Source organism: Puma concolor, chromosome E4 (genome assembly GCF_028749965.1).
Source record: "Puma concolor isolate L17-30 chromosome E4, mPumCon1.1.hap2, whole genome shotgun sequence".
NCBI classification, from domain to species: domain Eukaryota; kingdom Metazoa; phylum Chordata; class Mammalia; order Carnivora; family Felidae; genus Puma; species Puma concolor.
The window spans coordinates 41,441,549-41,453,055 of record NC_141683.1 but is presented as its reverse complement, the minus strand read 5'-3'; the positions used below and the strand labels follow the sequence as shown (position 1 = coordinate 41,453,055).

The 11,507-nt window shown below is 41.2% G+C and overlaps 1 long non-coding RNA gene across 1 annotated transcript in view; it reads right to left on the bottom strand.

The window, feature by feature from the left end:
* Positions 1-780: 780 nt before the first annotated feature.
* Positions 781-11,507, bottom strand: part of LOC147572619 (uncharacterized) — a 170,749-nt gene continuing 160,022 nt past the window's right edge. The window contains exon 3 of the long non-coding RNA XR_015245765.1: positions 781-1,063. This is a non-coding gene — a long non-coding RNA (uncharacterized LOC147572619). The remainder of the gene's footprint in view (positions 1,064-11,507) is intronic.

Sequence of the window (11,507 nt, the reverse complement as noted above, 5' to 3'; positions counted from 1 at the left end):
AATGCATGAGCACCTGCCGATCTTTTATGTTTGCATGTGAGAAGGTTGACACAGTGATCTGGAGGTCAGAGAAGGTGTGTGGAAGCTGCAGTGATCAAAGTGAAGTTGGGAATGATGAATGGTTGATGAGCATGGGGTTAGGAGATAAGGAAGAGGCCAATGTTGATTGAGGGCTTTTGTATTTTGGAAAAGAAAGCTCGTATAGTGGCGTATTGTGCAACCCATTTCCGTTTATCAAACACCTACTCTGCCCCCAGGCACCGTGCTAAGAACACAAGTTTGTATGTTAAATGCATTAATAGAAATTTGTACAAAGCAGAGAGGTAGCAAAGATGAGGGAGTTGTTAATTATGTTTGGCAAGATAAAGGTTGATGTCTGAGCTGCGTTTGGGAGATGATTGGAATTTGCTAAGCAGGCAACAGGTGGTAGGACGTTCCAGACAGTGGAATCAGCATGTGCAATAGTAAAATAGCAAAATTATTGTCAAAAACACAAATGATGTGCATTACCAGATTTTAACATTCCAGTGAAATCTCAGAATGGACAAGATGATTTTGGTCCAGGTTTGTCCCCCCTTATGTGACCACGTGAGCTATCTCAAGGGAGAAACTACGTCTTGTGCACTATGGTATCACCTACATTCCTGTCACATAATGAACTGACTGATGAACAATTGCTTTACCACTCCACGCCAGCAAAGACTTTATGGTATGAGTACATCTTGCCCCACTGGTATTCTGTACTCTGTCTCTTCTCCCAGTAAGAAGTCTCATTCAAAGTATGTTTGAACACGAGGAACATTGAGAATTTATTCATTCCCTTGTTTCTTCCTGATGTTCAAAGCTTCATGAGTCAGGTGAATGGTATTTGAAGGAGTTGGCAGAAAATAAAAACCCCAAGTGCTCTTTCTTGGTTCGAGCCAAACCCAAACCTTTTCAAAGGCGTGAAAACATGCAGCCACATTGGTTTGGTTTTCCTTTCCTGGGCCGTTCTTCTTCCTGGTGCTGGCCAGCACCACACAGAAGTCTTGCGACATGAGCCACTTCCACGGAATTTAAAATTCTGCCAAAAACAAGAGGGATTGGAAATTTCGTGAGAATGGTTATTCTTAGGAGATTTCCATCCCAGATTCCTAACTTGTGTGGCTCAGATAAGCATCTAAAATACACTGCCAAACCTTCTGCGGTCCCCAATGCACTTATTTCTACTCACATTTCTGCATAGAGACCTCAAAGTTACAGTGAATGCAATGGTTTGTTGGGAAATTTCTTCTGTATGTCAGCCCAAGTTCCCCTACCTATGTAGAAATGGGTTTGGAATGCCATTTACAACACAAACATTGGGTTTGAATGTCTCCAGAACGTGTTCAACTTTTAGATGAGACATGTTTACATTTTCCCGAATCAAAACAGCTGATCCCAAAGCAACCCTTCAACTATTTTCTATTTTTTTTTGTTTCTGAGCAACTTCAAAATATAGTAAGAATATTTTTTTCTTAGCATATTATTAAGTGTGTAACTACTCAAGCTCTTCCCATAGGCTCATTTTTAAAAACATTTTATTTATTTTTGAGAGAGAAAGCATGAGAAGGGGAGGGGCAGAGGTCCAGAGGATCTGAAGTGGACTCCATGCTGTTGGACACTCAACCAACTGAACCACCCAGGCACCTCATAGGCTCATTCTTCATGAGAAGACTACATCGTAAATTCAGCACAAATCTCACCGACTGGGACACTGTATCAGTTAGCCATTGCTGTGTACCACACCTACTCCACAACTCGGTGGCTTAAAACACTAGGCATTTATTATTGTTAACTATTGTATAGTTGAGCATGACAATGTTGGTCTCATCTGGGCTCATTGGTGCATCAGCTGCAAGTCAAGTCAGGTAAGTGGCTCTGTGATCTTGGCTGGGTTCTTTAATGTGTTTTAGGGCCAGTTGACTGCAGGCTGATATGGAATAGCTTCAGCTTCAGCTGGGACAAGTGAGATCTCCTCATGTCCTCACTTGTACATATATTTTGTGTCCCCCTACGAGGCTAGCCTAGATATGTTCTCAGGCCAACTTGAGTATGTTTTCAAGGCAATCGGAGGCAAGAAAGGAAGTGGAAATGTACAAGTGCATTTTTAAAGGCTCTGTTTAGGTCACCTTGTTAAGGTCACATTGGCCAAAGCAAGATACAAGGCAAGCCTGGACTTGGTGTTGGGGGACATCCACTGCCAAAGGATGTGGGTACAGGGACGCATTGAAAATTGGGGCCATCTGTGCAATCCATCTATCACAGGCACACTGAAAGTAACAAGTCAGTCATACTTAGTCACTTGGATGGATATCAGGGTGCCTCAACCTGTAGGAGTTGTAGAGTTCACTTTCAGTACGAAGGAAGAGGAAGGAAACCAAACCAATTAGAGTAGGTGTAAAGTGTCCCAAGAAAGAAAAGGCAACACATCAAAATGGCACCTGTATCAGAGGAAGAGTTGGAGGTATGGCCAGAGACAGCAATGAGGAGCACAGAAAAGCCAAATAAAACCACCGAGCATGGTGAAACCAAAGTCAGCAAACACTGATAACAAGTTGAAAGCTGAACACTTGGGTGACATCTCTCTGGAGTAATTTTCTTGAAGACAGCTATTTGAGTAGAGAGGAGTTACAAATGCAGTTGCCTACAGAAGACAAGAATGATTAGCATGGACATAGTGGGAGTGAGGAAACGGGAGAGTACCCAGCATCGAGGGTACACTTGCATCAAGGTGAGGACCCTTCCAGCCAGAAGACACTTCTCGGCCAACACTTTTAGCCTTGCAAGACTGAACACCTAGTGTGGCCATATATTAAAATGTTATGCAAATGTCCTGATTTTTAAAACCTTTTGAAAAATATCTTCAGGCATGATTTACCCCCACAGGCCACTAGTTTGCAATTCTAGATGTAGAGGTTTTATTTCCATGGGGCAATCTTTATCTATCTTAAAGAGCCTCTCCAAATTCATGTATTCAGGGCCTACATTAACAAATTAGAACAAATGACTTGCAATTAGAGTATAAATAACTAAGACATAAATGACTGAATCATTCTAGAGTACCAAACACACAGTTAAAGGGCTCCCAAAGATATTTTTATCTCCTGAAAGCTTGTGTTTCAAGAGTTTGTATTCATCATATTCTGTATGGAAGTCTAATGGGTACTTCCAGAATCTCACTCCAAAGTTAATTGCCCTTTATTTTTATTTATTTAAAAAAATTTTTTTTAAAGGTTTATTTATTTTTGAGAGAGAGCGACAGAGAACGAGAGGCAGAGGGGCAGAGAGAGAAGGAGACACAGAATCTGAAGCAGGCTCCAGGCTCCGAGCTGTCAGCACAGAGCCCGACATGGGGCTCAAACTCACAGAGTGCAAGATCATGACCTGAGCTGAAGTCAGATGCTCAACTGACTGAGCCACCCACGTGCCCCATTTGCCCCTTATTTTTAAAATCAACTTATCCAGGGGCACCTGGGTGGCTCAGTCAGTTGAGCATCTGACTTCAGCTCAGGTCATGATCTCGCACCTCGTGAGTTTAAGCCCCGGGTCGGGCTCTGTGCTGACAGCTCGGAGCCTGGAGCCTGCTTCTGCTTCTGTGTCTCCCTCTCTCTCTGCCCCTAATGCACTTGCATTCTGTCTCTGTCTCTCTCAAAAATAAATAAACATTAAAAAATTTTTTTAAATCAACTTATCCATGACACTTCCTTACATAATAACTTTCTGTTATAAGTGTATTGGTCTAATAATTTTATTTTGATCCCCCACATTGTTGATTTCTGGAATGCACTTTTTCATATACAGATCTCTTTCTATGGCATCTAGAAAATAGATTTACAATTGAGCACTTACGATACTCAGTTTTATTTACTTGGAAGATGATTATCCACACTGCAGTTTTCTGGAATTCAAGTTTATTGATTCAGCTTCTCCACTTGCATTGTTGGCTTCTTACCTCTTTTTGTTTACTTCTATAGTCAGCCTGGAGTGAAGATATTTGAAATCCAAAGACCTAACTATTTCTTTTGCTTGGGAAGACATCTCTTCCTAGGCATCTGATTCTTGGACACTTTTGGAGGACTATCTTGTCTGTTTCCAGATAAACATGATTTGACTGCAAGTGGAACACGATTTGACGGCACGATTTGCCAAGGGCAGAAGAGGGGAGTAGAGATAAAAGTGGTTTTCTTTAGCTTCCTGAGCCAAGTCTCCTAAATACATCTTCATTACTCCCTTTTCAGACTTACTTGGATTTTAGCAAATACAAACACCCATTCCAAAGCTCACCATATTTCTAAATTATATTCCATTTAAGCTTATGTATATCTTTTTTCCCCTCCTTCAATGCAGAAATCTGAGAATGCATTATACTGTATATTATGTTGATACTATTACTGTGTCTGGATACAAAATTTGTGTTGCATTATATACATCTTATGCTCCTATCTATATTCTCTTGGCCCTACCTGTTTCCCAGACCCTCAGCAACTTCCTCCATCTCGGCTGCTGATGAATCTAGGAGTCTGAAGCATGATTTCATATCTGAGGCCAAACAAGCAACACGTCCGGAGTCCCTGGTTCCTCCCACTGTTTCCAGGCTGAGAATTCAGAAGTACGTATCTCATGGAGAGGGATCTGGCTTCCCCAAAGCTGCCAAAGGGACCAGGCGATAGAACTTCTTAAGTATTGATGAGTCAACTCCCATGAAACAAACTGTGACCAATTAGAAGCAGAAGATGAAAGAGAGCTGGCAGATAAATGTCATCGCACTTCTTCCCCCGGATGGGCTTTTAGATGCGGGATTTTGCCATGCTGTCTTTCCAAACAATGCCACACGTGGTCAAGCAGGTGCACAGCTGATGGGATGACTGTCTCTTTGTGGCTCTTTGTGAAGCAGTGGTCAGCATGCTAACCATCTTCTTGCATTTGCTTCCCACTATTCTCTGCCATACTTCTTTTTTCTCACTCTGGTTACCCTGGGACTCTCTTCCCAATGAAGTATTAGCCTGTAAAGCTTGTGTCAAGCTTAATTTTCAAGGGAACCCAGGGTGAGACATCTGTGTATGTGTATGTGTGTATAATTATATATATTAATACAAATGCAGTTCATATATAGTTATATGTAGTTATATAGAGCTATATATGATTTATCATATGTATAATCATTTATTTACCTTCACTACTCCATAGAAAATGCCATACCACACAAACTCCTTAAGAACTATATGATGACATTATGACACGAGGTATTAATATAAAGAATTTACGAATCCCAGGGGTTTCTTTATGGTTTTGTTCTGTTTTTTTTTTTAATTTTAAAAAAAAAATTTTATTTTTTTTTGCTAGTGGAAAAAAGCTTTACACAAAGTAATATACATGAACTTTGTAAGGTGTCAGCCATAAACTTTGGGAAATGATCAGTAACAACACTGAACCTTCAGGAAAGTAGGGTTTGAGACTCTGGAAATCATATGTAAATGAGATGAGCACCTTGAAGACTTTAGGCTTCAAATATTTTTTCTCTTAAATGTTGTAAGGCCTGAAACCGAAGCTCTGCTTTAGTCCCTCAGCTAATAGCAGAAACATATTTTAAAATAAATGTCCACACGGTGGTTCCTTACATGTGTGCTAGTTTATGTCGTCTTGGGTGGATGATAAGGTTAACTTGTAATGCCATTTGTAGTAGGTTTTCACAACATAATGAAACAATACAGACTTTTTAAATGATTTTGCTTTCATCCTTATGATCGCTCAATTCTAAACAAAGGCATGCGTATTCTAAATAAAGACAATGTCCCCAGAGGCATCAACCCCCTCACTTCCAGGTATAAAGTTAATATAAAGTATAAAGTTGGATGAGAGCAGGCTTCCACCACTGGCTGTAGAAAAAGAAGATGCTGTTGTCATGAGATTACCTGAAACCCACATGGACGTGAAGCTAAAAAAGTACATGAATACAGGCATCAGAGATGCCATTTTAGTTGTTAAAAAGCAGGGCCAGTTTTCAGCATTCTTCTATTTAATATAGTATATAATTTAAATTTTAGTATAGCTCCAATGTTTGCTGGACCCACTTTCCTAACAAATCTTATTGAAGTTAACCTTAAATCCAATGCCATACCTTTGCAAGAGCCCAAAGACCATCTGGCTTAGCCTTCTGCAGATTCCTGACAGTTGACATCCTTAAGTATCTCTGTTTCTTGGCCGACTGCCTAGAATTGCAAAGACCAACCTCGACACCAGTTTCCACTGAAGCACTATGTGAGTTGAGTAGATTTAAGCTTTAAGGGATCAGGAGAGAGGCATAGGTCACATTGCCCCACAGACTGCCATCTTGCCCACTAGGCTCCACACATTCCCTCTCATTCCATGCCTTGAAGCCAGCTCACAAATGCATCTCGTTTTCTCTCTCACACAAAAGAGGTCCATCCGTACTTAGTTCTTAGAAGCTTCGCTTTTCCTAAAAAAATTGACCCTGTACCTGTAGAGTTTTCATATAAGCTACTAATTTTTTCCTTCAAATCATTAAATAAGAATATAAAATTTTTTGAACTATGTGAACTCAATAAAACTATGAAAAAAAAATGTGGTCATAAATATTTTATTTTTCCTGAACTATCCCTTGCACCAAATGTAGTATCCATGGTGGACTAGCTCGATTCCCCCTTTTATTTATTTATTTATTTTTTTTAAATTTTTTTTTTTCAACGTTTATTTATTTTTGGGACAGAGAGAGACAGAGCATGAACGGGGGAGGGGCAGAGAGAGAGGGAGACACAGAATCGGAAACAGGCTCCAGGCTCCGAGCCATCAGCCCAGAGCCTGACGCGGGGCTCGAACTCACGGACCGCGAGATCGTGACCTGGCTGAAGTCGGACGCTTAACCGACTGTGCCACCCAGGCGCCCCACGATTCCCCCTTTTAAATGCTTACATAACCCAAGTAATTTTTTCCCCTTTAAAGTTGTTATATTTATATTTTCCCCTTTATTTTTATGATATTTGATTAGTGTGTGGCTCTTCCCTCTAGGATGTAAACTCCAAGAGCATAGCAACCAAGTCTAGTCTTGCGTGGTACTGAATCATCAGTACCTGGTACTTCACCTGGCACAAAAGCAGATGATCAACTCATTTGTTCAATGAGTGAATGAATGAAATTATATCTGCAGACTTCTTACTTTCATCTTGCATACGTGGAAGAGAGATTACAGAGAAAAACAAAAACCAAAGGTCCAGAAGTGCAATGTCTTGCCCAAGTTCACACAACTAATTGATAGCAGTGTTTTAACAAGTTTGTCATTCCTGTCCCTCAGCCTCCTTGCAATTTTAGACTGTTAATTCATTGTCATGTTGCCTAATGGAAGCACTATTATAAATCTAGTGTTTTCTCTCAGACTTATGTGTTTGAAGAAATATCAAAGAAATCTGGCCTCAGGATTCCCTGATTTTTTTTTTTTTTGGTAGTTTTATGGTTTTATGAACACAAATATGACGTGCACATAAGCTGTCTATTCATTTTCTTTGCTGTGCGGCCTGGGATTGCTGACTCTGAGGGCCCGCGGGGCTGTTCTTTCCACAGCGGCTTTGCGGTTCTTGGAGGAGACGCTGTGAGCAATCTGCACAGTAAAGTTTATTGCACATCAGCAGCACTTCAAGCTCCTTGACGTTGAGGGCTAGGAAGTTCCGGAAGCCACCGGGCAGCTGTGCTTTGTTTCTCTGTTGCTCCTGTAACCAGTGCTGGGCATCAAGATCTGGCCCTTGAATCTTCCGGACACTCTGAATAGTCACTGCTTCTGGGTTTCTGCCAGTTGCACTTAATTTTGACATATCGATCGGACTGGTGCGGCATGAGCTTCTTGGTCCTCTTTTTAATGACCTTGGGCTTCACCGGAGGTCTGGGGGCGGCCACGATGCCGAGTAGGGGAGACTGCCACCTGTACAGACAGCTCAGAGGAAGGGGGATTCCCTGACTCTTATTTTCCTGTTGGGAGATAACCAATGAGCTTATGTCTTATGCTGAAAAATGGTATTTGGGGCCTATCCCTCCCACCCCTGCTTTTAGAACTCGGTACTTTAAAAAGCCTCTGTTATTTCCACTGGAGCTTTTAGTGATTGAGAGTCACTCTTCAGATACACCAACACCCACCAATAGCTGAGTTTCCACTTCTCAAGAACACATGGAACAAACTGGTGCAGGTGGACAAGCACTCTTCAGATCTGGTAAAAACAACTCCTTAGGGCTGTCAGCCCCCTCTGGGACTTCAAAGAGCCCCAGAAATTCATGTAAAAGCAAAAGGAGAGCAAAAAACATCTTACCTTATTTCAACACATCTTAAAAGAAGTTGGATTGAAATATAAATTTCTCCTTGGAGCCTGGGGATAGACACATTTATTTTTGTATTGTTTTCTAGTCTAAATATATAGGTGGAGTTGCCAGGGTGGGTAGCTTAGGAGCTCAGAGACGGAAAGCCTGCAGCCTCCAGGGCCCATGTGGAGTCTGCTTCTGTAGGCAAGGTTTGAGAAGAGGAGAGGGAAGTCAGAAGTTGTCAGCTGAGAGGCTGTAAGTCAAATCTATGTCATTATCCAAGTATTACACAATTTATTTTAAGATAGAGACTGCAAATACGAAAGCCCTCTCACATTTTTTTGCCCTTGATGTATTTCCCAAAGACTTTTATATGTATTATTGCCAACATTCACGACGTGCAATAAAACTTCACTATCTCGCACAAAGCAAGGGAAGATCACGCTCTTATAAAGGGTATAGAGATTATATTTGATTAAATGTGTTAGTTATTCTCTGAAAACTTGCTTACACATTTTAAATGGCAAATCTTCTTCTTGAGGACAAACCTCAACAGAGCCCTTGCACCATAAATTCCAAGTTAATGTGGTTAACGTCAATGGCATTTGCTTTGAATAGACATGCAAATAGTCTGGAGCAAGTGATCCCCACCTGTGATCCTACCCTTTATATACAAAACCATTTAGAATTTACTAGATTGCTTGCCTTCCCATGACAATACCACAAGTTATTTCTCATAGGAAAAGGTCATGTTTTAAAGTTTGATAATGATGAGAAATCTATCAGAGCAGAGCAACGTGTGTCTGCTACTGTAGAGGATGGGATAATTTCTCTCCTTCTCTCATTCTCTTTTCTATACTACACTCTGGTTTCCAAACCCAACGGTACTTTAAAAACAAAGACTATAAGGGCCCTGCTTTTGTAACTTGTTCCATATGTTTGACATGCTTCATAAAATAATTCCACATTAGTTTCCCTAGCCTAGTGTTTGGATCGTGACATCTGTTTTTTCCTATGTTTTCATGATTTATTTTGGTGTCCATGTGAACTTGCTCTATAACAGCAAAAGGGATTTGCTTAGATGCCCTTTTCCTAGAATGTCTCCTGGTGCCTTGCAGACCCATCAGACTTCCTATCCAAGGAGATAGTGACACAGCCACTATCAAGCTAACTCTGCCACTATGAACTCACAGAAATCATTTCATTTCTCTGGACCTCAGTTTCCACATCTGTAAAATGGGGATGATAATAATAATAACTATTTATAGGGTTTGGGGGGAGCTTAACTAAATTATTCTATATTTATATTTATAAAGCCCTTTGGTCAATCCTTGACGTGTAATAAGTGTTGGTCTCTTTAGTTATTAAAGTCAAGGCACAAAGAAAGGTCTCCAAGAGATAGATTCCTCTTCGTATAGAACCTCTTGCTGGGCTTCATTTATTCATTCATTCAGCAAAAGGTTATCAGCTACCAAAAGATGAAATCAGCACCAAAGTGGAGTCACATTGGTAACTGGGGCTAAAAGAAGTCAGTAATACTAATCCTATCTTTATGTAAAACGTTGATATGTTGTTCATCACAGGCTTTTACATTAATTTTGACGTTTAAAAAATATTGCATTAAAATATTATCTTGATCACCAGTAAAATCTTATTTACCTCGATTACTTGAGTTACCCTTCCCCAGTTCAATTTTATGCTCAAAGCACATGCCTCACTTACCTCACCTCGTCCTGGTCCTGGACAATTGTGAGCAAAACACTCAGTTCCAGTCCTTATGGGGCTAACAATTAAGCGGGAGGAGGGATAGATCTTAACAAAGTTATCACAAAAGTATGTAAATTCTTTCCATTAAAAATGCAAGAGTTTTATATTATCCCTTAGGCCTGTGGCTGAATGTCAATACATTTTTGAAATGAAGAACTCAAATTTTCAGTCATTCATTTTTCAACAGATGGGTATGAACTGCCTACCATGTGCCAGGCACGGCTCTGGGATCTAGGACAGAGCAAAAGAGACACAAATTTCTACCTCATGGAGTTTATACCAGAGTGTGGAAGAGAGACAATGAACAACACAGATGAATAAAATAGACTGTATGTTATATAGTGCTGAGTTATAAAGAGAGAGAAAAATGAAAGGGAGAAAGAAAATGGAAAGACGATTTAATGTTAGATGAGAATCACCAGAATTGTGACCTTTGAGTAATGGGGGTGCAGGGGGGGTGGAGGGGACAGTGAGAGAGAGAGGGAGTGAGGCAGATACCTGGAGGAAAACAGTCCGGACGAAGAGAGTGGCTAGTGCAGGGCAGAGACCCTGAAGTGGAAGCGTGCCTGAAGAAAATAGTAAAGAGGATGGCGTTGGAAGGAGAGACTGAGCAGGAATTTAGGTCAAGAAGGTAATGGAGGACTGATTACGGAGGACCTTTTACATCATCGCAAGCACTTTCTTTTGCACTCCGACTTAGAGGGGAAATCACCGAAGGCATTCGAGGAAAGGAGTGGTGAGGTCTGACTCAGGTTTGGCAGGATCAGTCCAGGGCTGCGCTGAGGATGGACTCGCGGAGAACCAGAGAGGAAATGGAACCAGCTGGGAGCCTACTACACAACCCAGGTGACACATGATGGCGGCTTGAAGCAGGATGGCAGCAGTGGAGAGGACGTTAGGCAGTCGAATTCTGGATGTATTTTGGAAGTAGACCCAACAGGTTTTGCTGTTGTTGACTTGGATGTGGCACAAGGGAGAAGGAGGAGCCAAGGATCACTTGAGATTTTTGGCCTAAGCAACTGGAAGAATGGGGTTACCATCAGCTGAAAAAGTGAAGACTGTAAAGAAGTAGGCCTGGGAGGGTGTATGTAGGAGCTCAGTTTTGCACATGTTAGCTTTAATGGGTATGGTGAGTAGACACTGGCGTATGGGTTTGAACTCTAGAATTCGGGGTATTGACCTAGTACTCAGGTATAGGAGAAGGTACTAGCAAAGGAGACAGAGCTGGAGGCAATCAAGAGAGTGTGGTGGCTTGACTTCAAGGGAAGAGAGTAGTCTGAGGAAGCAGGTGTGACAGACCATTGGAAACTGCTGACAGGTCAATAAAATAAGGATTAAACACTGCTCCCTGGAGTTAGTTAGCAAGGCAAAGTGACCTTGATAGGAGCACTTTTAGTTGAGCAGTGTCAGTAAAAGCC